Source organism: Mastomys coucha, unplaced genomic scaffold (assembly GCF_008632895.1).
Source record: "Mastomys coucha isolate ucsf_1 unplaced genomic scaffold, UCSF_Mcou_1 pScaffold5, whole genome shotgun sequence".
NCBI classification, from domain to species: Eukaryota; Metazoa; Chordata; class Mammalia; order Rodentia; family Muridae; genus Mastomys; species Mastomys coucha.
Window position 1 is genome coordinate 103,588,335 of NW_022196911.1, and position 27,692 is coordinate 103,616,026.

Below are 27,692 nucleotides of genomic sequence, written 5' to 3' on the forward strand. Positions count from 1 at the left end.
GGATTCCCCTCTGCAGCCCAATTCCCATACAGGCCAAAGGAAGAGGAAGGGAGGGGTTGGCGACCAGAGAGGGATCAAGTTGAAACAAGCCCACCTTCCTCAGCAAACACGTGACACCAGAGGCCGATGCCACAAGCACAGGAAAGGAAGGAGAGCAAGCAGCCGGGTTCTGTGCACTCAAGGAGTCTAAGGTTCCATTCTTTTTAAAGATTTGTTTATTTATTAAATGAAAGTACACTGTAGCTATCTTCAGATATCCCAGAAGAGGGCGTCAGATCTCATTATGGATGGCTGTGAGCCACTATGTGGTTGCTGGGATTTGAACTCATAACCTTCAGTAGAGCAGTCGGCACTCTTTAACCACGGAGCCATCTCTCCAGCCTGGTTCCTTTCTTTTTTTTTAAGAAAAAAAAAAAAAGATTTTTATTTTATGTCTATGAGTATACTGTAGCTGTCTTCAGACACTCCAGAAGACAGCATCAGATCTCATGGCAGATGGTTGTGAGCCACCATGTGGTTGCTGGGATTTGAACTTAGGATCTCTGGAAAAGCAGTCAGTGCTCTTAACCACTGAGCCATCTCTCCAGCAAGTCCAGTGAGTGGATGAAGAAAATGCGGTAGAGGAAGATGGGAGGATTACTCTTATCTTAAAAAGAGGGCTGGATAAAGAGTGCTTGTCCTGCAAGCCCAATGGCCTGGGTTTTATCTCCAGAACACAGCAGGAGGAGAGAAGCAACTCCTAAGCAACTGCCACAAGTGCACATCTGTATACTCCCCCACCCTCCCAACGCACCCAGCACACGTAGTCATTAGGAACCAGAGCCATGGCTCATCAGTTAAGGGTTCTTATTGCTCTTAGAAAGGGCCCAAGTTCAGCCCCCAACACTCACCAGGGACCTTACTGACACCTATAACTCTAGCTTCAAGGGATCTGACGCCCTCTCCTGGCCTCTGACAGCATTTGTACTCACATGCTCATACACACACACACACACACACACACACACACACACACACACACATTTAATTAGTTTATATCTCACTGCAACTTCCAAAATTAAACACAACATGGGACCACACTCTTGCTTAAGTATGCCCAGGTGTGGCTGAAGGTTACTGAGGATACTGTCTCAGTTTGTAAAATCCTGTCAGCTGAGATCGGTGCCCAGTACGTACTCCAGGCCCACAGCAGTCTACTGAACTAGCTTAAGAAAGACTCTAGAGAACCTGGCATCTCCCCAGGGTTTGCTGAGGGCCGGCTGGCAGGCCTCAGAGTCCACATTACATAACCATCACACTGCCAGCTTCCAAAGAGTGTTCCAAACAACACGAGGTGAGCTAGGATGGTCTCCAGGCCCTGGACGGTCAATGATTGATGCTGAGGGTGGAGGGGCGCCTTTCGAATCCCCAGCGCTACTATTTGCTAGCAGAACAATACTGATTTTCTCTTAGAGGAGTTGACTCAAACATTATTTTGAAAATGGAGCTTTTTTTTCTTTTCCTTCTTTATTTTTTAGTGTTCTATGTGAAAACAAACAAACAAACAAAAAACCAACTCCAGCAAGAGAAAAATTCCACCTCCAATGGCTCTTTGTAAGTCTTCAGCAGTCCAGTCAGAAAGCTTCTTGAGTAAACTTTCTCCTCCACAGACGCCCGGGAACAGATAAAGAAAAAAAAATAATAACCGAAGTTTTTCTCCTCTGATCTGTGGTACTAGCCTTTCCTCCACCAGCAAGCTGTGTTTGGTGATCCTGTACAAGGCATAGGGACAGGAAGGCATTTCCTGGGGGAAATCACTTGAGCTCTGGAGGCTGACCCGAGAGTCCATGGGTCTGAACTCTGGCCAAGCATCTAAATAAAACGGTCACGCTCCTCCACCCTCGCATCGGCAGCCCCAGAGCTGCTCACACTTGGCCTAGAAAGTTAGTCCTGAGGGTTCACCGTGAAGTCCAAAGTTTGGCAGCTGACAAAACTTAAACGCTCCCCTCTCCAGATTTGGCAATTAACAGTCCCATCCAAAGTCCGTCCCTCCAGAGGAGTCGAGGGAAGCACCTCTTTGTTGGGGGCATTGGGAGCTCAGATGGACCTTGAAAAAACTCACACTTGTTTTTGGTGGTGTGAGCCTGCAAAACAGAACCATCTCTAGATCAGAACAATGGGCTCTTTGTCCATGGTGGTCAGGAGGAGTCTAACTTAATGGTGTGAGTTAAAAAACAAAAATGTACTTGTATATGGTAAAGGAGCATTCTGAATATATACAGTGTTTCCCACCCATATACCCACTGAAGAATGAGTTGTACAGTGCTGCTGGTGTCACTCAGTGGTAGAGTACTGGTCTAGCACTCTCAAGGTACTTTGAGCTCTAGCATACAAGTAAAGAAATAGATATATAGATAGCAGTCTCTACCTCAGAGCAGGCCCTTTCTGGGACACTGCACAAGAGGTAACAGAAATTTCCTTAATGTTCCTTCCTGCCCACATCAACCACTCTAAATGCTTAGGTGCCCATCAGTCAAATCTTCCTCGGTATGTGACTGGACTAAGAACACACTTTCCCTGTTTCTTCCCAGCCTTATGTTTGTCAAATCTGCTTGTCCTCGGATAGGATGGAGAGATGGGATCTGGTGATCATGTTCAGTGTACTAGCCAAATGTGTACATGGCCCTGGATTTGATCTCTAGCATTTTGGGGATGTGGGGATGTGGGGATGTGGGGATGGGGGAGAGAAGTGGGGGAAGAGAGAGATAGAAGGAAAGGCCAAGGTGAAGTGGCCAACCCCCAAAAACCCCAGTACTAAGGGCATGATAGGTTTTAGGCTAGCCTTGGCTACATAGTGAGTTTGAGGCCAGCCTGGAAAGCATGAGATCCTGCCTCAAAGAAAAGAAAAAACTTCCCTTTGGCTTATGATTCCAGAGTCCCTATGGGTCTGGAAGCATGACACAAAACAGACACGTGGCAGCAGAACTCTGGGACTGTCTCAGGCCAGCCATGTCCTCCTTAGGATTCTGTGGGAGACACAAGCTCAGTGACACCACAGGCATCAAGGTGTGTCTCCTCGGCCACCTGCTAGTGCGAGCACACAGAGCACTACCATGCTGTGTATCAGCCGGTTTCCTTCGTCCCCAAGAGTGAGTTCAGCTCAGAAGGAAACACCATCGTCAATACATATTGAGTGTTCATTATATATATAGCCCAGAACTAAGATAATATACTATATTCTAAAACACTGCCAAGATTCTGAGAACATTTTTTGGCACATTTAAACAGCAGCCTGACCGTAAATTATGTAAAGGGAGAATTTTCTTACTTTGTTTCACAAGAACTGCGATAAAACCAGCTAGCAGCAGAATTGAGTGCTTTACGACGCTCACACGGTAAAGCTTCAGTGTAATCAGTGGTGACTTTGGATGCTTTATTTCGCGCACCTCGGAAACATCACCAAAAGAACAATATTAATACTGCTTCTAAATTCAATTAGAGAAGTCACAGCTTTGTGACAGGGGAACACTTACTCACAGGGCCATTCTTTAAGGTACACGTTATTAAATCCCACAGTCCTTTAATCCACACAGCAGACTAAACTAAAGAGTTTAAGCCATCCCAGAGAAGCCATCCTCAGGCTGGGGCGCACACACTGCAGCTCTTTTTCCTCGTGACATCTCCAGAGTCATCTTTAATAATGTCCCCCTATCTCTCCCATGTCCCTCACCTCCTGACACTTGCCTCCCCAAGTCATTTCTTCTCCCCTCTGAAATACTCAGAAGCTGAGGCTTCTGAGGGACTCCCAGGCTCTGGAATCCAGCTCACTGCCTGGAGGATGCAAAGAAGCAAAAACCACAAACCCAGGGGAAATGGGAGCATCTGTCCCATCCAGTCTCTCCACTCAAGTCCCACTGTAGTTCCGGGGAAAGCTCCTGGGTTGTTTTCTTTCTGTTGGGGTGTTGCGCTAGGATACGGATGCACACAGACACATGATGAGGTGCTGTCGCCAACTAGTTAGGTGGAGGCCCTTGTTGCTAACAACCTGGGTTCAAATCCTGTCTCTCACTCTCCTCACCAGGACTCATTTGGCCTGAGTGCACTATCACCCTTTTCTTAAGGTGAGAATACTAGACATAACCATCTTTTTTTGTCACAAGGTCCAAGGGTCACTCTGAAGGTGAAGTTCAGGGTCATCCTCAGCTACATAGAGAAAGTGAGTCTACCCTGGGTTACATGAGACCCTGTCTTCCCTCGTATTTCCCTAGACCTTGCCATTTTTTTGTGTCCCCCTCCGCCGGTCCAGACTAATTAGTAAAGTAAGAGCCAGCACATCCTAAATTAGCTCCCCAGCCTTAAATATTCTCCAGAAGAAGGTCAGATGTAAATTAACAATGACAGCAGCCCCCGGAGGATCAGACCCGCATATGCGCTGACTGAAGTAAGGATGAATGATTTGATGACAAGGCAGGATGGTCCCAATTTAGAACCACAAAACATCTCAACAGAGGCTCATGTTTTTAATGTGGAAAAAATGCCTATAAATGACCTCAAGCTTCACAGAAATCTAATTAGGCAAAGCTGAGCAGAAACAACAAGTCTCTAAGAGGAGTGTTATGTTCATCGAATGGAAAGGAAGAAAGGATGGCTAAGGGGCTAGAGAGATGGCACAGCAAGCAAAGGGCTTGGGCACAGCAAGGAAAGGGCTTGCCCAGTAACTGGATTTGATCCCTGGCACTCACAAAAAAAAAAAAAAAAAAAAAAAAAAAAAAAAAAAAAAAAAAAAAAAGACTGGAGAGATGGCTCACCAGTTAATAACACTGTCTGCTCTTCCGAAGGACCTGAGTTCAAATCCCAGCAACCACATGGTGGCTCACAACCATCCGTAATGGAGTGTCTTAAGAGAGCTATGGTGTACTTGCATATAATAAATAAATAAACCTTAAAAAAAAGAGAGAGAGAAAGTTAAGGATGCACTACACTCTAAGCTTACTCAATGGAACCTCATAAACCAGCTCGGTAAAACACCTAGGGAGAGGTTGGCAAGATGGCTCAGCAGGTAAAAGCACTGACTGTTCTTCCAAAGGTCCTGAGTTCAAATCCCAGCAACCACATGGTGGCTCACAACCATCTGTGATGAGATCTGACGCCCTCTTCTGGTGCGTCTGAAGGCGGGGCTGGAGCGAGCCGGGCTGGCAGAGGTCCTGAGTTCAATTCCCAGCAGCCACACACACACATGATAGCTCATGGCCATCTGTACAGCTACAGTGTACTCATACACATAAAATAAATCTTAAAAAAAAAAAAAAATCCAGGGAGATGGAGGCTTGAGGATCAAGGTATTCACATCCACATACGCATATGGAGTTACATGAAACCTTCTCTTGCAAAGGGAAAGTACAGGCAGGGGGTGGGGTTGGGGGGTTGGAGGGATAGCTCAGTGGTTAGGAGAGTTTGCTGCTCTTGCAGAGGACTCCGATTCAATTCCTAGCACCCACACGGTGGCCCGAAACCATCTGTACTACCGGTTCCAGGGAATTCAGCACTTTCTCCTGAAAGTGGAAGTGGTGCGTATCCATACATGAAGCAGAAATCCTTATACATGTGAACCTTTAAAAGAAAAACAACCAAAGAAGACCCACATTGTGAAGTCAAATGCCCAGAGCACAAAGGCACAAGTGTGAGCTAACTGCCCTACAGGGAGCACTCCCCAGCGGCTCCCATGAGGGTGAGTAGATGATGGATGGATAGACAGAGAGATGGATTTTCATAGCCTCAGAAATCAATAAGCCTATAGGTCACGAACATATTCTCTAAGACTATTCTAAGAACTGAATTGGCGCCACACCTCCATGCGCTGGCCTCATCCTCTGAAGAGGATTTTATTCTAAAAGGTAACACTGCTTTGCGGCCCTGTCATGATGCGAAAGAGATGTTTTTGCTGTCATCACTGTGAGATTCCCACTCTCCCTGTTCTGAAGTGGGGTGGACAGAGGAACGATTCTTTATCTCCACAGGTTTGGCTGTGAAACACCCTGACAAAATTGGCTGCAAGTTCTGAGCTCTGTCCCAAATGGGTTTCTTATTCATACAAATAAAACACATTCCTGAGACATCCTGAGACCAGCAGAACATGCAGAAAAAGCAGCAGGTCCCCTCGCTCACACCCCAGTGCAGTCCAATGCCACCCATACTACAGAGACTTTACAACCTAGGAGAGGAGGGAGGGAAGGAGAGAGGGAGGGAGGAAGTGGGGAGGAGGAAGGAAGGGAGAAAGGGAGGAAGGGAGAAAGGAATTAAGGAAGAAAGGGAGGGAGAGAGGGAGGGAGGGAAGGAAGAGAGAGGAAGGAAGGAAGGGAAGGAGGGAAGGAGGAAGGAAGGGAGGGAGGGAGGTATACTGGCTGATTTTGTGTGTCAACTTGACACAGGCTAGAGTTATCACAGAGAAAGGAGCTTCAGTTGAGGAAATGCCTCCATGAGATCCAGCTGTAAGGCATTTTCTCAGTGATCAAGGGTGGGAGGGCCCATTGTGGGTGGCGCCATCCTGGGCTGGTAGTCCTGGGTTCTATAAGAAAGCAGGCTGAGCAAGGCAGAGGAAGCAAGCCAGTAAGGAACATCCCTCCATGGCCTCTGCATCAGCTCCTGCTTCCTGACCTGCTTGAGTTCCCATCCTGACTTCCTTTGGTGTTGAATAGCAAAAGCCAGGTGTTGGTGTTGGTGTGTGCCTCTAATCCCAGCACTCTGGAAGCAGAGGCAGGCAGAACTGAGTTCAAGGCCAGCCTGGTCCACAGAGCAACTTCTAGGACAGCCATGGCTACATAGAGAAACCCTGGTGTGGACGTGTAAGCTGAATAAATCCTTTCCTCCCCAACTTGCTTCCTGATCATGATCTTTGTGCAGGAATAGAAAACCTGACTAAGACAGAAGGAAACAATAAAATTCTACCTAAGATTCCTACCAGTAGTGAAAGCAATCTGGGCAACAACCAGAGAGATTGTATTAGAGGTCCAAGAATCCCGGGGCCAGGAGAATACAGAACTGACCGCCCAGTCTACAGAAAGACTTGACCTGTAGCTCAGATTCTCCTCTGTAAAACCAGACAAATAGAAGATTTTTAAAGGTCTCCCAGCTGTAGAAATCTTTACTTTGAGAGTGATAAAAGCAACACAGTATTTTTCAAATCTAGGCCTCATTTGCAATAACTTTTTAAAGATTACTTTATTATTTTTAAACTACATATATGTGTCTGTGTAGGTGCATCTGCAGGTGTGTGGAGGCAAGACTTGTCTGATCCCCCAGAGCTAGAATTTCAGGCAGTTGTGAACCCCCAGGCACATAAGAAGCCCCCATCACTCTTAAGCAACCCTATTTGCTTGTTCATTAGTTACATGCCGATAGCTGTTTTTTTAAGCTGTTTTTTTTTTCTCCTAAAAAGACTATGAAAACAGTGAGTGGCTTTAGCTTTAGGTTTTGTTTGTTTGTTTGTTTTTTGTTGGGCATTTTATTCTTGTTTCTTTTCAAATATTTTATTTCACTTCATGACATATGAGGAAAACCCCATCCGAAGCAGGTGTGTCCACCGTGTTGTAAGTGATCACTTATGGGGTAGAATTATAAATTGAAGCGCATTTGACTTTGGAAAGTTCTGTGCATAAAAGCCGAATTTTTAAAATACAGATCCTCAAAAGAATGTATGTATACTGCATTTGTGCAGTACCTTCAGAGGCCAGAAGAGGGCGTCAGATTCCCTGAACTAAAGTTACAGGTAGTTGTGAGCTGCCATTTGAGTGTTATGAATGAAATCCAGGTAGGTCCTGTACAGCCATGCCTCTAACTACTGACCTTCCCCCTCTCTAGTATCCTCCCCTGACCCCCACCCCACCCCCGCTCTGCCACCCCTCAACCCATTCTGCCGCATTAAATTCTACAGGACCCCATTCTGTTCTGACAAAAGTTCGAGGCTGGCCTCGAACTTAGAAATCCGCCTGCCTCTGCCTCCCAAGTGCTGGGATTAAAGCCATGCGTCACCACTGCCCAGAGAGACAGGGTTTCTCTATGTAGCCATGGCTGTCCTAGAAATTGCTCTGTAGACCAGGCTGGCCTTGAACTCAGAGTTCTGCCTGCCTTTGCTTCCAGAGTGCTGGGATTAGAGGCACACACCAACACTGACACCTGGCTTCATGAATAATTTTTTAAAAGATAGTTTTCACATAATGATTACAGCTCCTCTTCCAAGAAATTTTTGAAAAAGTCACTACATATTTAACAAAGACTTATAGGTAAGTAAAGCTCACTTAGAGACTTACAGTGATTTTTTTTTTTTGTCAATAGACAAATATAATTCTATTCCCCTGTGGTGTACAAGGTCACGCTAGCCTTGAAATGTCACAAAGCACAAATAGATTTATTTCTTATGTAAGTACCAGCAGCCCTGGTGGCTTGCCAAAGCAAAAGAGCAAGCTTGTCAATTCCTCTAAGCCCACCTCGTGACCCCAGCCAAGCTCCGCCCTGCACTTCTTGGTACTTTGCATATGTTATTTCTGCCAGTCTCATTTCTCAGCCAGATTGTCACCCCCAAGAAAACAAACCCCTTCCCCCTGCTGTCTATTTAATTCCCAAAGGACGGGCCCTCTGAAGACACCTAATCTCGACTTTACTTCCGTTAATTTCTTCAGCTGTCTTATTACACAGGTGATATATTATCACAGAAGAATTCATTTCCTCTTCCTTCAGCGGGACAGCACTGTAGCTGGTCAGGGAGAGAGCGACCTCGGACTACCTTGCACATCACATCAGAGCACAGACAAGAGCCGGAGTGATACAGGCCACTGTAGAAGCAGGGCCTCCCCCATACCCATTGCTCCTAGTGACAGCCTGGGCCATTTAGCTCAGCACTGGCCATTTAGAAGGTGACAAGACCTTGGGGAATGGGGAGGTCACAGGCAGAAGAGAATCTGGGTCCATCTACAAAGGCAGCCCTTCTAGAATACATGTTCACGTGCAGGAGTTCCCTTCTTTAAATGACATAGTTGGATGTCTTGCTTTAGCATCTTGACCTTTCAGGATGACTGAAACCTGTATTTATCATGAAGATACTAAACTATATGTAAAGCAGGAAAAAAAAATCACTCTGGGTCTCCCTCTTCCTATCTAGCCATTATTAAGTTTAGAAAAATCCATTCTAGACTTGTTGCTATGCAAAACCAGAAACAACCCAGAACATATCATCTGCAGAAATAAAACTATAATGTCTTAATTCTTTTCCTCATTTACTAGCTAGCACCTTCTATTTAAGTTGCTAATATTCTTTCAAACAAAAAAAAACTGCATCTTTTTAACAACTATATAAGATTTCACTGTTTCAGCATACCAGAATTGGTATAACCCATTTTTTACTGTTAGATTTTAAAATTGATATTTTGTTGTCATTGATGTATGTCTGTGTTTTTTGGGGGGTTGTTTGGTTGGCTGGTTGTTTTTCGTTTTGCTTTGTTTGTGTTTGTTTGTTGGTTGGTTTTGTTTTTGTCTTTTTAAAATTGATTGAGGAGAGATGCCTCAGTAGTTAAGAGTACTGGCTGCTCTTCTAGGACCTAGTTTCAGTTCCCAGCATCCACATGGCAGTTAACAGCTATCTGTAATTCCAGTCTCAGGGGATCTGACACCCTCACACAAACATACACGTAGGCAGACACAAATGTGCATGTGATAAATAAATCATTAAAAAAAAAATATCTTCGCAGGGCAGTGGTGGTGCACGCCTTTAATCCCAGCACTTGGGAGGCAGAGACAGGTGGAGTTCAAGGCCAGCCTGGTCTACAGAGTGAGTTCCAGGACAGCCAGGGCTACACAGAGAAACCCTGTCACGAAAAACAACAACAACAAAAAACAAAAACAAAAACAAATCTGTCATAGGGTCAGTAAGATGGCTCAGGGAGCCTGCCACTCAGTGTGATGACCAGAGTTGAATTCATGGGTCCCACACAGCAAGAGAGAAGAACGCACCCTTCTGATCTCGGCATGCATACACTCACACCACGACACATGTGCCCTCACACAAAAGCACACACTCGATGAGTAAATGTAATAGCCAACCATTCAAGGCACCGCAGAGAATATTCTCACAAGTGTGCTGTTGGACAATTCAGATACTGTGCATCATCATCTTCCACATCTCTAGTCTGCTGTCCCTTCGATGTCGCTGTGTTGTGTTCTGTTTTGGTTTTGGAAACAGGTTTTTATTAGCCCAGGCAATCCCTTTAACTCAATATGGAACCAAGGTTATCCTAAATCTCCTCATCCTCTTGCTTCAACCTAGTGTCTCTCTGTGTAGCCCTGGCTGTCCTGGAACTCACTCTGTAGACCAAGTTAGTCTTAGACTCAGAGGTCCGCCTGCCTCTATCTCCCGGGTGTAAGACCACCACCTCCCAGCTTTGCTTTTCTACCCCTGAAGTTCAGGGATTACAAGCATGTACCATCCCACCTGGCAAGAGTCTATGTTTAATATATTCCTTGCAAACAAAGATGTCACTTGTTTCCGTGGGGGTTGTGAGGTCTCAGAGTCTGAGAGACACCAGCAGGGCCACATTCCTTAGCTGTCTCAAGATGAATCCTCATTTTTCTTTCAACAGCCACAGTCTAACCTGGAAACCAGACCAGAGCCCAGCTTGTCTCAAGGGGATGGATAATGGACTCCCTGAGCGGTGGCATCAAGCTAGCCAGCTACAGTGTGGCCCTGGTTATTAAGAGGCACAAATGTTGAGGACGTGGGAGACCTTGTTGCCTACTGACAAACCTTGATCTACATCTGTATTGCCAATTACTTGCTCAACAAACCTGTTACTTTTTTGGAAATAATAAATAATTCAGAGAAAATCATTTTGAATCCTCTGACATCTGTTGCTTGTATGACTGTGAATTATTCATCAGTGAGCATAAACAGTATTAATTAAAGAAAAGTACCCCGGCAGGCCATTGAAACAGAAATGAACAGTGCAGGGGAAGATGCCTCACATCATTGACAAATGTGAAAGAACAGGGCAGGCCTTAGAATCTAAAGGAACCATACTTTTAGAAACCAGAGTCTGGAGAGAATAAGGAATGTTATTTGAGGTTTCCAAATTTACTTTTTCCTTTATCCTCTTCAGAAATAAAAAAATTATCATCTTAGCCAGGTGGCAGTGGCACACGCCTTTAATCCCAGCACTTGGGAAGCAGAGGCAGGCGGATTTCTGAGTTCGAGGCCAGCCTGGGCTACAGAGTGAGTTCCAGGACAGCCAGGGCTATACAGAGAAACCCTGTTTCGGGAAAAAAAAAATATATATATATATATACACACATATATATATATTAAAATATATATATAATATATATATATATATATATATATATATATATATATATATATATATATATTACAGACTTTCACTTGGTCTCTTTCTATGCCTCTACTTGCTGACATTTGTTCTGTTAACACAGCCTATGAGAAAGAAAGTCTCTAATAACTAGAGGTAGAGGGTTGGGGTGCTAACAGGTCGGTACGCTGTTTGTCATGCAAGCATGAGGATCAGAGTTCGATTCCCAGAACCTAAGGTAAGAACAGGTGTGGTGGTGTGGTGGTGTGATTCATGCCAGAGCTGGGGAGGGAGAGACTGGGCGATCTCTGAGGCTCCCTGGACAGCCAGTCTAGCCAGTCTAAGACAAATGTCAGCTTCAGTGAGACAGTGTCTCAAGAAAACCAAGATGTGTCTGAGGAGGTGTCCCAGCATGTAAAAGGCAGTGTACAGGCAAGCCTGCCAGCCTGAGTTTGAGCCTCTGGACCCATGTTGGAAGAGGAAAACCAACTCCTCAAGGTTGTTGTTTGATCAGCAGCCCATGTGGTATACACCTGTCTCTGCACACCAAATCCTACACACAAAGAAACATAATACACCAAATGACAATTAAAAGATTAAAAAAAAAGGAATGTGGGTCAACCAGAGGCCGACCTTTGTCCTCACATGCGCACCTGTGCACACATGAACATGCACACATCCATACACACACGAAGAGGAACGAATATACAGAGTGCAGCCATCACACTCTCGAGTTTGTAAACTGGGTAAGACGTATTATTAATAGAGGAGCAGACCCTCCCTACCCAGGGCTAGTTCGATTCAGAGAGCTGATGGCTCATTTCCATGACAACTTTGCCATTTCCTTTTGACAAACCATATTCTCATGACAAGAAGAGGGAAATCCTGCACCCCAGCTACCCAGTCGATGGCGTGAACAAGGATGGCTGCTAGTGAATCACCGCATCCTTGCCCCGGGCTTTTTGCTGGCTTCAGGGGAGTGAGTGCAAAGCCTGAAGCTGACACCCTTCCTGGAGGCTTGCCAGGGTGTGAGCGTGGCTGCAACTCCTGAACAGAAGGGAATGTGTGAGAGTTTACAAAGCACTGTCGGTAAACAGACTCCTCCAAAGGTGGGGCACGGATGGACAGAGTCTCTGCCTAAGAGGAACGGGATTGCTCGCAGAGGCTGAATTCTGATGTTGGTTGGAATCCTGAATGAGTTGGGGGAAACCTGATTCCTTTGTGGCTCTGGTGAGTGGCTCAGCATCCCTTAACACCGGGTATCCAGGCCAGCTTCATCCATACTGAGGTACCAACCAGCCACTGGGGTTGCTGTGGGCAACAGAGGAGTAGCTCTGGTGATGAAGCTGGAGAAAGAAAGAATTAAAAAAAGAAAAAAAAAAGCCTCAAGTCTTGAGCCCAGTTTGGATCCTTTCAAAACCTTCCGAATTCAAAGGAATGCAGTGGGGGCAGGGTCCTCATACTGGTGGAAACTAATGAATGGCTTCTGTGAAAATAATCAGTGCAGAGTCTCGCCAGGGCGCTAACACACAGACCTCCCAGGAGGGGTGGGGCACAGAGGGCTCTTCTCAGGGGCACCCTTTCAAGCGACAGATCTCACTTGTTTCTTAAAGTTTGGGCTGGAGTTGCTTGCTTTCCGGAGTAAGTTTGGAAGCTGTGTAGAAGCCAGAGAAGAGGAGACAACACCCTTTTCCCTCCCCATCCCACACTCAGAGAGGCAGAAGGTGCCAAGGCCTTGGATCGCCCCCAAAAGGCACAGTACACGGACTCCTGTGTCTCATCTAAGATCTATTGGATTGAAAGTACAGGTTTCGAAAACCCCTTCTGACCCTGGAGTTTAAGAACTAAGCTTAAAAAAAGGAGCCCAACATCTGAGGGAAGTCTTTGCCTGAATCCTGGCACCTGGGCTGCAGGAGATTCAGAGGTTCAAGGTCATCTTCAGGTGACCTTGTCTGAAGTGGCAGAAGCAGAAGGCTCAGTGTTGGGTCTCAAGAGCACACATGGCTCTGGCACGAACAGAATTTACATTCTAACACCTACATACAGGTTCAAAACCTCCTGCAACTGTAGCTTGAGGGATTCCTGGCCTCCATGGACAACCATACTACGGTACACACTCCCACATTGTCTGCCCATTCACGATCAGGAATAATAAAGAAAATCTTTGAGCAAGGTAAGGGGGCAAGGAAGCAGGAGGAGGGGAGGAGTGGGGACTGAAAGGATCTCTGTCTTTTAGAAGGCAGCAGATGGGTTTGGCCTCCAGGCCTAGAAACCTTATGACTGACGCCAACTCCAGATAGGCACCTACACTTTAATTTCCCCCTTACACTCAAAAGTAAGCATTTACGGGAGACTTTCTCACTAGAAATTTTAAAAAGAAGGTCTCTGTCTCCCTGCTTCTGGCACAGGCAGACCCTGAGCCTAAGGTACAACCACCTCTCTTGTGCTAATCCATCACCACCCCATCCCAACACCTCTCTTCCCCAGGAGGAATCGGGAAGCTGCCCACAGCCCTGGCTCAGTGACTACCTTATGGTGCGCCCAGGAATCAGAGGCTGTGAAACACTAGGCTGCTAGCAATGAGCCGGATTTGGAGGGGAGCTCCCACCTCTCCTTCTGTTTCAGTCTTGAAGGTCAATGGAAGGTCAAATGGGTCCTCAGTGGAAGGTCATGCAAACTGGTAACTCTGTAAGTCAGGCCTCTGAGGAGATCCCTGTGAGGGCTTCACCCATCAGTCTTGCCACAATGTGGAACTCTGATCCAGAATGGAGTCTGAGACCCTCAGGCTCTTACCAAGTATCACATGCTCCTGAGTTCTTGGGCTACACTTTGGGTAATAGCCCTTTGTCATCCAGGAGGCGGAGTCACAAGGGCTTAGAAGGGACACTCATGCCGCGCAGTGGTGGTGGGCAGTGGTGGTGCACGCCTTTAAACCCACCACTTGGGAGGCAGAGGCAGGTGGATCTCTGAGTTCGAGGCCAGCCTGGTCTACAGAGTGAGTCCCAGGACAGCCAGGGCTACACAGAGAAACCCTGTCTTGAAAAAACAAAAACAAAAACAAAAAACAAAAAACAAACAAAAAAAGGGACACTCATGAGCTAGCGCAGGCTCAAGAAGATCAATCTATCTGGAGAGAGGTGTGTGTGTGTGTGTGTGTGTGTGTGTGTGTGTGTGTGTATGTGTGTGTGTGTATTCATCTATGTGGACACCAGAGGCCAACCTAGATAGTTGTTTTGCAGGTGCCACCCATTCTTGGGGTCTCTCACTGGCCTACAGCTCACCAACTAGGCTAGGCTAGCTAGCCAGGGAGCCCCAGCCATCCATTTTTCTCCATTCCCCTAAAGCTGTAAGCCATCACAGCCAACTCTACCTGTATGGGGATCAAACCCACATCCTCATACTCCCATGGCAAGCACTTTCCCAGCTAAGCCACTCCTCTTGCCCCACTCCTGGGACTTTACATTTCTCTAAGGATTCTTCTTATCAGTGGCTGGAACAAAGGACTGGCTTCCTGGGCTGATTGTCTTATTTTTATTCAGTGGCTATTATCTATTATTATTTGTGCTATAACGTGTTTTGAGGCCAAAGGACAACTTGAGCTTAGGTCACCAGCTTCACTGGCAAGCCACCTGCTAAGCCACCTTGGCTGGCCTCATTAATCAGCTAGCTCGGGATATCATGGGCTTCCTGTCTGGGTATTTAGGAGGGGCCTTTTGGTGTTGTTTTTGTTTTTATGTTTGTGTTTCATGAGTTAGGTCTTACTGTTGGGATGCAGGCTGAACCTCAAGTAGCCCAGGTGGGCCTAGAAATCAAGCTCCTCTGGCATCTACATTCCAAGGAGCTAGATTACAGGTGCATACCTCAGGGCCTGCCTGGATATCTATCTGTGTTTCCCTTTGTGATGCTCTAGGGAACAGAAGCTAGCTCCTTCATAATTGGCAAGGGCTCCATCAATGACTGTGTTCATCTATGTGACGTTTGAGACATGGTCTTAGATGTATCAGACTAGCTTTGAACACACTACGGAGCCAAGATGACTTTGGATTTCGAACCCTCCTGCCTCTGCCTCCCCAGTGCTGTGATCAGGTGTGCCTCACCCAGCCCTGGTTCATGTAGTGCTGAGGATCATCAAACCCATGACTTTATCAATGCCAGGGAGCACTCGTACGTACCATTCCCAGCCACAGAATCTCAGCTTTTATCATCAGAAATATGACTTCCTCGGCTTAATGAATGGGTAACAGTTGAAAAAGGCCTTTGGAAGAAGACAGACTCTTGTCACCACAGTATGCTACCATCTCCATTGCTTTCATTGGTGTGGAGTTGCGTTCCTCAACAATCAAAATGTACAAGCAGCGACCGTGCGCTGACTCTACGGACTGACGCTTTGTTGGTGGCTAGTTGTAGCGCTCTCCATGGCTCTGCTAATTCCCCCCACAGTCTGATTTCTAAGCTGACAGTTGAGTTCTAAATGGATTTCAGGTCCCAATAGCACTCTTCCCAGAACCTTGGGGGTAGCGGGGCGTGTGTGTGTGTGTGTGTGTGTGTGTGTGTGTGTGTGTGTGTGTGTGTGTGTATGGAGGGATCCTCTTTAAATTTCCTAGCACCACCTAACTTCTGAAGCCGACCTGAGAAGCCTGCTCACTTTCCCTCTCCTGCCGGTTATATGCTGCTGGTGAGAGGAAAGTTGGCTGCCAACTTTCAACTCTGGGCAATCCAGGGCATTCCATCACTACCGAGGGTAGTGATCAGTTCTGCCAGTCACCAACAGATGGCATCGGTGGCTGCACAAGGTCCCTCGGGCCTCAGCTCGGGCCTCAGCCTTGGCGTCTCCCTTAACCTTTGCCACCTTTGCTAGGTCTGAAATGACAACAATAGAAATACTGAGCAAGGGGAAAGAAAAACAAGGGAGGAAAAACACCCCAGGCCAATATGCAAGTGCCTTTGAAGATAAATAAGAGTTGTAAAGAGAGTAAAAGTCCCCACGATCCCCAGCTGTCCGAGAAAATGACTTTAGCAGCAACCGATGTACACCCAGCTTGGTGGGCGTTGTCTTGGATTGAAACCAAACAGGCATTCATCGACTAACGGGTGAGAAGCACTTCTGTGTCCCCAACTGTCACAACAACCAGAGTCAATTCTCAAAGCCCACACAGAAACCACAGAAAAAAAGCAAAACAACCCCCACCATGAATCACAGAGGCTACACACACAGAAGCACTTTTTGGAATCACTTCACACCCTTTCTGAGTTAGAACATTTGGTTGGATGAAGGCTATGAGGGCCATCAACTGTCCCCAAGAAAACAAAGCCTGTCAGGAGGGAGTGGATGGCTGAGTTGTAAATTCCTTGACTGTGTAGCATGATGACCTGAGTTTGGGTCCTCAGAAACCATGTGCAAAGATGGGGACAGTGGCTAGGAAAAAGAAGACAGGCTTGCTAGCTAGCCAACCAAGAGTAACTGGTGAGCTCCAGGTCCCATTGTCTCAAAAAACAACTTAGGGTCTGGGGAGACAGCTCAGTGGGTAGACACTTGCCACTGAGCCTAATGAATGACCTGGGGTTGATCCCAGGAGCCCACATGGTAGAGAGAGAGAGATTGAGTCCTACAAGTTGTCCTCTAGGTATGTATGTGTGTACCAGCCATCATACACATGTGCACACACACACAGAGGTCACAACAACAAAAACCAGGCACTCAGCTGCTGAAGAATGGTATATTTTTTTTCAAGACAGGGTTTCTCTGTGTATCCCTGGCTGTCCTAGAACTCAGAAATCCGCCTGCCTCTGCCTCCCAAGCGCTAGGATTAAAGGCTTGCGCCACCACCCTTAATCTTCTGAACTGTCCGCTCAGCCCCTGATTCATTTTGTGGAAACAAGGTCTCACTATGTAGGCTTCTGCTAGAATGGAACTCGGGATCCTTTTCTGGCCTGAGCCTTGAAAGTGTTGGATTTCCAGGAACATACCACTATGTCCAGCCTTGTTCAGCTCATTTCTAAGCCCTTGGGACATCTCTAGACATACACATTAAGGTCTATCTCAGGTGTCCAATGTGACTTTGTTCACTGATTTCTAATACTGTCCCAGAAAACACCTTCCAGACCAAGCTGCCCTCCTCGGGTAGGCGTTATTTTATTCCCAGAGCACGGGGACATTTTAACAAAATCCACACACACACACACAGCATACCCCTTTCTGTATCTTGAAAAGACTTCATGTTTCAGCTACAGAAGTTGGTGTTTGCCCTGAGTCCTGGCGACACATAGCGTAAATCTGCTTAGGGCACAAGTAAAACAAGCAAAGCATATTAGGTTCCATGGAGATGAGTTAGGATAACAAGAGAGCAAAACCTAGCCCAAAGACTCACAGCTTGGCCACAGCCACTTCAACAGCCTGTGATGGTCTCCATTTAAAGAATAAGCCAATCACCAGGCCGGGGTGGCACATGCCTTTAATCCCAGCGCTTGGGAGGCAGAGGCAGGTAGATTTCTGAGTTCAAGGCCAGCCTGGTCTACAGAGTGAGTTCCAGCACAGCCAGGGCTAGACAGAGAAACCCTGTCACAAAAAAACGGAAAAAAAAATATGTGAAAGAAAGGAGAAAGGTAGGGAGAGACGGAGGGACAGAGAGGAGAGAAAAGGTGGGTGGGATCCCTCTCACCTCTCCACACTGTCCTCCCTAGAACTTGGATCTGGAAAGAAACTGGAATTCATAAAAACATTTCCTTGGTGGCTCAGGGCCTTCTCAGCCTTCTTAGCCCCGGAAGCATTTAAGAAAACCTCAGCAAAGGATAACCCACTACAATTCCGCAAAAAGGTAAGGTCAAAGTCTTGTTCGTAAGAGAAACATTTTTTTGCAGAAGCAGATTGGCTGTTGGATCCTCTGGGAAAGAAACTTACTTGTTGCTGCTGAGCCTTCTTAGCCGAAAGACACCAGAATTGCCCAGCGCTGGGGGTCACCATGCCTCTAGCAACCCCAGAGGGTCCCACTGAAGCCAGGGGTACAGAATCTAACACTCATTCCCCATGTGCCAGACACAGTGGTGCATGCCTGTGTTCAGGGTGTGGAGGCAGGGGGAATCCAGAACATCCTTAGTTACAAAGCAAGCCTGAAGCCAGCCTGGGCCATGTGAGACCCTCTGTCTAGTCAAACCAGACTTACAGGGGTTTTTACACGGCCACCCTGGCACTTGAACTCTCCAGCCAATTCTCTACAGGTGGGAGTGGCTCACTGGGACACAACAGGCCTGGCACTTGAGGGCCTCCGGGTTTGATCCCTAGCACCCAGAATGCAGGGTACACGTCTGTGCCCTATACCTAGCAATCATACAATTTGCAACATGCTTAAATGAACCTAAAAGCCAGAGGTCATAAAATGATGACCGAGGGGCTGAGAACACTATAAAGCTCCCAACACTTGGCTTTCAAAGATGGAGCCAGCTCTATGGTATTCGCATGTTCTAGCCTTCCTTTCTGACTTCCTCTTAGAGTTCCCAACCGAGGAATCCTTGAGGACTGGGGATGGAGATGGGGGCGGGGGGGTGGAAGCAATGAATTAATCAAAGGAAAAGTGTTCTGTTTCTCCCATTAAGAAATTCCTTGAAATATAGATGAAGCTCGTCCTGAACAGCAGGCCATTCCGAGAAAGCCATCAGCCAAATGCTTTTATGAGTAACTGGTATGTTAGAAGCTCAGAGAGATCCAACATATGAACTAGATGAACAGTCCAGCCACGTAGGAGCCCTCAGAAGCGAATGAATAGGGCACAGGTCTTGCTGACGCCCTGTGTTTCTCTGCACACAAAGAGTGGCTTCACTTTTATCTCCTGAGATGGATGGTTCTTGACTTCAAGTTAAGAACCTTCAAGAACAGTGGTTCTGGTTCTCAGCCTTCCTAACACTGCACCCCTTTAATACAGTTCCTCACGTTGTGGTGACCCCCAACCAAACAATTATTTTCATTGCTCTCTTTATAACTGTGATTTTGATACTGTCATGAATTACAATGTAAAATATATGTGTTTTCTGACAGTCTTAGGCAGCCCCGCTGTGAAAGGGTCATTCCCCCCACCTCCCCAAAATCAAAGGGGGTCGTGACCCACAGGTTGAGAACAGACATTCTAGATGTTAAATCCGTTTCTTTAGGCCTCCGGTGTGCCAAATGAGGGGAGGAACGAAGACAATACAACCTGTGCGACAATACAACCTGGCTGCTGTGATGCATGTTCTGGAAGTGAATGAATCCCATGCATTCAGAGACGGGTCAGCAAATAGACAGTAGAACTTTTTAAAAACTGACCAAAAATAAACCACAAAGGGGGTTACCAGAATTCTAAATAAAAAAGATTGAAGGCCCACTTCAGTTCAAAATCCTAAGACTCGCTGGGCGGTGGTGGCACACGCCTTTAATCCCAGCACTTGGGAGGCAGAGGCAGGTGGATTTCTGAGTTCGAGGCCAGCCTGGTCTACAAAGTGAGTTCCAGGACAGCCAGGGCTACTCAGAGAAACCCTGTCTCGAAAAACAAAACAAAACAAAACAAAACAAAACAAACAAAAAAAATCCTAAGACTCGTCTGAACGATCTCTTCAATTTCTGTGTACAGCTGAGGACCAAAGACGCTGATCGATGGCGCCTGGACGCCGCCTTGATTCCTGCAGAAGTTTCTCCAATGCAATGGGAATGGACCAGCTTGGAGGGGAAGAGTAGAGATGTGTCAGGTGTGATAGATAAGTGCTCTGGGTTCGCTGGCTCACAGGCTGCTTCATTCCACATGAAGCCGACCAGCGCGGACACGCTCCTCTGGGGCTTGGCTATCATCCTATGCTGCTCTACTGGGATCTATTATCTATTTCACTCCAGCAGAAGGTTCTAGAAGAACTTTCACTTGGGGAATCTGAAGTTTTGGTGGAATTTCCAAAGTTGAAGGCAGGAAGAGTACGGAGCCTTACAACATGAATAAAGGACAACCCAAAATAAGGACGGATGGGGGCGTGGCGGGGGGCGACACTCTGCCACCTTCACAGCTTGGCCACCTCTGACCAACAATGGTGAGTCAGAGGCTGACAGAAAGGTACGGAGAATCAATAGGGGCTCACTCTGACTGACAGTTTTTGGAAGCAGCATACCTGCCACGCGTAATAAATCGCTTCATTTTAAGTTTATCCTTTCAGCAGAGCACAGTAGATTGTGACTATCTATCACTTCCAACCTCTCTTTTCCACCCCACCTGACAAAGGACAAATTGAGAAGGATGGGGGGAAGCTGGGACCAGGGGGTGGGGAATAAAGATCACCAGGCTTCTGAAATGGAAGAAATAGCATAAGTAGCATTATTCGTTTATATTTAGTGTGTGTGTGTGTGTGTGTGTGTGTGTGTGTGTGTGTATCCCACGCGTGCGTACACACAGAGGTGTGTACATGCAGAGGCGAGAGGACAACTTGTGGGGAGTCGGTTCTTGCCTCTCACCACATGGGAATCTAGAGATCAAACTCCAATTGTCAAGCTTGGCAAGTACTTTCCTGCTGAGCCATCTCGTCAGCTCGATTTTTGGTTTTCTAAGCAGCCAATTGTAAAGTCCTACAGGGCCATGTTACTGTTGCCGCTGTTTGTTTGTCACTTAGAAAGGTTTGAAGCAGCTTTCTGTCGCTCTCAAGACATAAAGTCATGTGCACCGTCAGTAACAAAATCTTCTAGTCTGCTTTTCTGAAAATGGATGACAGGACTTAGGAGCCCGTGCCTGAGAATGTTCAAGGCCAGAGCTTGGTGCAATAGAGAGGATGTCTAGTTTAATAATGTGGTGACAACAAGACAGTGTAAGGAATGGGGCTGCTTAAAAAAAAAAAAAAAAAAAAAAAAAAAAAAAAATCCTCCCACTGCAAATACAAGGATATATGAGATGCAGCCCCCAAAGACAGGGACACACAAAATGGGTGTTTGGGTGATGAATCCAGCCCAAAGTGTAAGTGAAAACGGGGAGCCTGGGCTGCTTCATGGGTTGTGGGAGAAGGCTTTCAGATCTGCATTTTAAAACCCAAGAACATGAAGGAGATACAACCCTGAACCACCCTGAGAGGACAGCTGGACAACCCAAGGGATTCAGGATCCTCCAGGGGCTGCCTCCTGCATGAAAAGAAAGACAGTGGAGAAAAATCCACCATGAACTAACTCACAAGAGGACAAGGGCCTGGAACCCACCACAAACAAACAAACAAATCCCTGAAAAATGGGTAGCCCAATTCTAAGCTTTAAATAGGATAATCCCGGAAGCTCTTCTTTGTCAAGACAGGGTCTCTAGACCAGGCTGTCCTGGAACTCACTCTGTAGACCAGGCTGGCCTCGAACTCAGAGATCTGCCTGCCTTGCCTCCTAAGTGCTGGGATTAAAGGCGTGTGCCACCAATGCAGGGCCTGGAAGCTCTGAACTAAGAAGTTAGCAGAAATCATGATTCCCAGCCAGAGGCCATCCCAGGTCCTCCAGATGAAGTTAAGATGCTAAGATGACATGTAACCTAACGGCCAGCTTAAGGAAAACTTAAACTGATCATGTGCCATGAATAGCAAGCATGACATCTTCCTAGAGCTCCAGGGAATAGGAGGTAATAAAATTGTTCTGGAGGGGCTGGCGAGACAGACAGTGGTTGAGAGTCTGGTCTTGCCGAGAACCTGAACTGTGTGCCCAGCACCCACGCTGGGCACAGAGATCTGATGCCTTCTTCTGAATTCCATGGATGCATAGCCCCTTCAAGTGTGCGCATGCGTGTGAGTGTGTGTTCTCATTTGAAAAAGAACACAAAATGGGTAGACTTAAAATTATGAATGGTGCCAGGTGGTGGTGGCACAAACCTTTAATCCCAGCACTTGGGAGGCAGAGGCAGGCAGATTTCTGAGTTCAAGGCCAGCCTGGTCTACAGAGTGAGTTCCAGGACAGCCAGGGTTACACAGAGAAACCCTGTCTCAGAAAACCATAAAAAAGAAAGAAAAAAGAAAAGAAAAGAAAAGAAAAATCAAAAGAGAGAATGACTTGGGAGGGCACAGCAAGAAAACAACTGTAAAGATTGATTAGGAATTAAGAATGCTTATATGGGGCTGGCGAGATGGCTCAGCAGGTAAGAGCACTGACTGCTCTTCTGGAGGTCCTGAGTTCGGACCCCAGCAAAGACATGGTGGCTCACAACCACCCGTAATGAGATCTGACGACCTCTTCTGGTGTGTCTGAAGACAGCTACAGCATATTATGCCGGAGCGAGCAGGCCATCCTGAGTTCAATTCCCAGCAGCAACATGATGGCTCACAGCCATCTGTACAGCTACCGTGAACTCATACACATAAAATAAATAAATCTTTAAAAAAAAGAATAAAGAATGCTTACTATTCTTGCACAGAAGTGGGCTCTGTTCCCAAACCCACATAGAAAGTCACAACCTCTCTCTATGACTCTAGTTCTAGGGTATCTGCTGACCTCTTCTGGCCCCTAAGGGCTCCTGTATGCATGCGGTATACATAAACTCATGAGGGTACACACAAACACAGGCAACATAAATATTTCTCTCTCTCTTCATATATATATGAATATATATATATACACACACACTCACACACACACATATACACACATATGTATATATGTGTATATATATATATATATATATATATATATATATATATATATATATATGGGTCGAAGGGAATGAAAAAAATAGATAAAGGACAAAAGCAAATATGATATGAAGATCCATATAGATTTAGTCCAAGAACAAGTTAATGAAAATGGAGACATTGTATCCTCCGAGGAACAGGTTCCGAGGGACCATGTCATGAAAACATTGGAAAAGAAAGAAGAGGAACCAAGAGTTGGCAGAGATAGACCGAGTGCTTCAAAGGGCCATAGAGAAAGGAAGATGCATAGGACCTGGCTCAGAGAAGAAGAGGCTCAGAGAGCAAGTGGGTGGAGGGGAAGTGTGGGCAGAGCACTTGCCTAGCATGTATGAAACTCTGGGTTACAGAAGGGAAGAGGGAAGTGGGAGAGAGGGAGTGTATGGCTATGCCGATGGGCCTAAGGCACTTGTTAAAGGATTCCTGATCCAATAGACCAGCACCTGTAACATCCTGCGTTAGCCAGGGGGAGTTTGTCTTCTGAGAGGGAACAGATCCACTGGGGCTGTCAGTCAACTCTTGTGTGCAGATCTTAACAGCATGCGGTCACAAAGTAGCATTAGCAATATTTTAAAAGACAATATTTAAAAGGCTTTCTAGATTGTGAAAGCACAAACCCTTCCAAATGTCAAGTTCAGAATAGAGTAAAAGAAAAAAAAAAAAACCTATACACACAGTAGTGAGACTGCAAAATATCAAAAAGAAACCCCTAAAGAGTGGCAAGGTCAGTGGGGCATAGCGGCCACATCTGTATTCTCAGGCCTCAAGATCACCTTGAGCTACATAGTGAGTTCAAGGGCAGAGAGAGCTAGTCCCCAAAAAGAAAACAAAAAACCCACAAAGGAACCAGGCAGACAGGAAATTTTGTCAGGCACAACAGAGAGCCCAGTAAAATCCAGTTTAGCGTATGAAGACAAGATCCTCTACCTAGCTAACAGTCACTGAAGGATGAAGGGGGGAGGGCCAGAGTTCCAGGCGAAGTGATGGTGGCTGAGCTGGTGGTGTGGATCTCTGTGAGTTTTAGGCCAGTATGGTCTACAAATAGGGTTCCAGGACAGCCAGGGCTACACACAAAAACTCTGTCTTGAAAAACAGAGAGAGAGAGAGAGAGAGAGAAAGAGGGAGAGAGAGAGAGAGAGAGAGAGAGAGAAGTCACATCTCTTACAGAGGACCTGAATGGTTCGCAGCAGCCATGCCAGGCAGCTCACAATTGCCACAAACACAAAATTCTAAAATAATAATAATTAATCGCTTGGTTAAAAGAATACATGGTAATGTGCACTTGTAATCCCAGACTCAGGAGCATCTCAGGCCAACTCAGGTTACCTGATAAAACTCTTGTCTCAGAAAACAAAACTTGGAGAAATTACAAGTTAAAAAAAATTCAGATATGAGAAATGTGCCATGAGATAGAAGCTGAAGTCTGAAATGAAAACATGGTGGGAGGGAGTAGAATGTGACTGGAGTTAACATCAGGTGGCTATTTAATAACCATTCAACATTAAAGAGCAGTAAAACTAATAGAAGGCCAAGGGAGAAGGACCGGGTTAAAGTTTGATTCAACAGGACAGGAGAGGAAAACAAAGGGAAAGGTATAGAAAATAGGAAGCATGAAAATAACAAAAGTCCTTTTTAAAATGGGAAAATCCAGACACAAAAGTAGCCGTTTAAAAATAAGCCCTTAGGGGACTGGAGAGATGCAGTGGTTAGGAGTATTGGGGGTTCAATCCCCAGCACCCACATGACAGCTCACAACTGTCTATAACTCCATTTCCAGGGGATCTGACACCAATGCACTTGAAATAAAATTAAATAAATTATTGTTTTAGAAAAGTCAGTAAAGGGGCTGGTGAGATGGCTCAGTGGGTAAGAGCACTGACTGCTCCTGAGTTCAAATCCCATCAACCATATGGTGGCTCACAACCACCCGTAACGCCCTCTTCTGGTGCATCTGAAGACAGCTACAGAGTACTTATGTAAAATAATAAATAAATCTTTGGGCCAGAGCAAGCAGAGACTGAGTGAGCAGGTTTAACCGGAGCGAGCAGAGGTCCTAAATACAATTCCCAACAACCACATGAAGGATTTCTGAGTTCGAGGCCAGCCTGGTCTACAGAGTGAGTTCCAGGAGAGCCAGGGCTACAGAGAGAAACCCTGTCTCGAAAACACCCCCCCCAAAAAAAAGGCTGTACTTGTACTGTGTGTGTGTGTGTGTGTGTGTGTGTGTGTGTGTGTGTATTCGTACATGACTATATAAGGGTGGATCTAAAGGAGGATACTGGATTCCCTGGAACTGGAGTTACAGACAGTTGTGAGCCACCCTGTAGGAGTTGGGAACTGACCCCAAGTCCCTTGTAAGAGTAGTTTGTGCTTTTAATCACAGAGCTATCTCTGCAGCCCCCATAGAGACACTATCAAGAAGCCCATTGTGGTGGCACATGCTTTTAATCTCAATACTGGTCTGGACAAGGGCCAACCTGGTCTACATAGTGAACCCTGCCTCAGCACAAAAGAAAACAGTAGACAGAGCTTAACACCCAAAGCTGTCCTCTGGTGCACACACACATGTACACACATGCACACACAGAGAAACACACAAAATGTAGACGCTCTTCGTTCTTTTCAGTGCTGGAGTTCAAACCCGGTGCCTTGCCCGTGCTGTGCAAGCATTCTACTACTGAGCTATACATCTCTAGACCTCTTTAACTCAGCAATTCAACTTTGTAATTTACCCCTAAGGAATTCATCAGAGCTGCGTACAAACACGTATGTGCTGGTTTAGCACTGACTTAAGTCTAATGGGGAAAATAAATGCAAATCAAGCTTAATGCTTTAGAAAATTGTGTAGGTACCATTTAGTGCATTTGTAGAATAGACTAGAATGCAGTTGGAAATGTGGGTTTGAGCCTCATTCAGACCCTGAGCATTGCCCACACACCCTGCCCAACTGCAGCGCTGGCTCAACAGTCAGCGCTTACCCCAACTCAGTGTCGGGAGAGTTTCGTTAATAACAGAGCAGAACACACTCTATAATTGTAAGTGGTCTTAGCAGAGCACAGGAAATACATGCTAAAACCACAAGTCCATACCACCACCCACCCATTAGAAGGGTTGTTAGCAAGAGGGCAGGAAACACCAAGTCCTGGCAAGGATGTGATAAAGCCCAAGCCTCCCATGTTGCCCGTTACAGTGTAACACACAACAGCTACTGTGGGAAACCGTCCGTTCTTCCTTTCTTTCTTTTTTAAAACAATTTCACTTATGTTTGTTTGTTCCTTTGTTTACGAGGGAGGTTGCCGAGAAAGGTCCGAGGACAGATTGCAAAAGCTGGTTCTCTTCTTCTACCATGTGGGCCCCAGGAGGAACCGCAGGTCGTCAGGCTAGGAGGCAAGTGCCTTTACCTACTGAGCCATCTTGCCCAGACCCTGACAGTTCCTCCAGAAAAAATATTCATTCCACACATGATAGAGAAATTTTACTTCTAGGTGTCTACACAAAAGGACAGAAATCTGTCCACTCCAAGACAGATGTCCAAGCAATCATAAGTAGCTTCTCGTTGAGAACACCATTAATATCCACAGCGAGTGATACATCCAGACGAGGGAATCCTACTCCCCATTCTCCAAAACCAACTGCTGAGTCAGTCAACGAACAACTGCTGAGTCAGTCAACGAACGATATGATGACTTTGTTTTGTTTTGATTGAGAAAGGGGTGGATGTAGCCCAGGGTGACCTTGGACTTGCTAGGTAGATGAGAGTGACCTCAAATTATTTTTTTTAAATCAATTAATCTCTTTAAAAGCGTCACAGAAGCACTGAGTGTATTCCGGCCATCTTCTCCCCTCCGTCCCTTTCTCTTCTGCTCTTCCATTACGTTCAACTCTTTCTCCTCAGCCTGTCTTCCTGCTTCTATCATCCCATCACGGTCCAAACTCTTTCAACAAAAGAGTATAGAAAGAACTCCTCTATTACAAGTCTCACACACTTGAACAGTAGGAAGACATCTTGGCCTGTCCGGCTTTACCCCAATAGTAGGGATGCTGGCAATTTTAGTATATTGTTTAAAACTACACTAGAGTAGTTCCTTATTGCTCGTGCCTATAGCTCCTTATTTATTTATTTACTTACTTATTTTTGGTTTTTTTTTTTTTTTGAGACAAGGTTTCTCTGTATAGCCCTGGCTGTCCTGGAACTCACTCTGTAGACCAGGCTGGCCTTGAACTCAGAAATCCACCTGCCTCTGCCTCCCAAGTGCTGGGATTAAAAACATGTGCCACCACTGCCCCAGCCTTAGCTCCTAATTTATAAACTGAATCCCAAGTAGGAGAGAGATCAAAGTATGCAGTGCTTAGGGATTTGGCTCTTGTCACTACCTTGTCTCTGGCTTCACCACCCACCAAGCCAGGCCTCCAATTTCCCTGAGGTGTGCTGACCAGGAGGAAAGTGGCCTGGAGGCACAATCTCGATACCCCAAGTCTGATCCTCAGAATCCATGTGTGAAGGCCAGATGTGGTACTGCACAACTATAATCCCAGCACACCTACAATAAAAACGACTGAAGCAGAAGAGCCAAGAAGCTCGTGGTCTAGCTAGCTGAGGACATGTGCGCACGTGCGTGCTCACACAAGTGAGGAAGGAGGGAATGAATAAAAGGGTGGGAGGAAACAAAGAGATGGGGAGAGAGGAAGGCAGAGAGAGGGGAAGAGGAAGAG

At 46.1% G+C, this 27,692-nt stretch overlaps 1 protein-coding gene and 1 long non-coding RNA gene across 3 annotated transcripts in view; one reads left to right on the top strand and one right to left on the bottom strand.

Annotated features, from left to right (window-relative positions):
* Pitpnc1 (phosphatidylinositol transfer protein cytoplasmic 1) overlaps nucleotides 1–27,692 on the bottom strand; it is a 257,448-nt gene that overhangs the window by 170,449 nt on the left and 59,307 nt on the right. The window lies entirely within an intron of this gene.
* On the top strand, nucleotides 5,726–10,852 carry LOC116077064. The gene is made up of 2 exons (XR_004113165.1): nucleotides 5,726–5,873; nucleotides 10,608–10,852. It is a non-coding gene; the product is annotated as an uncharacterized LOC116077064 (long non-coding RNA).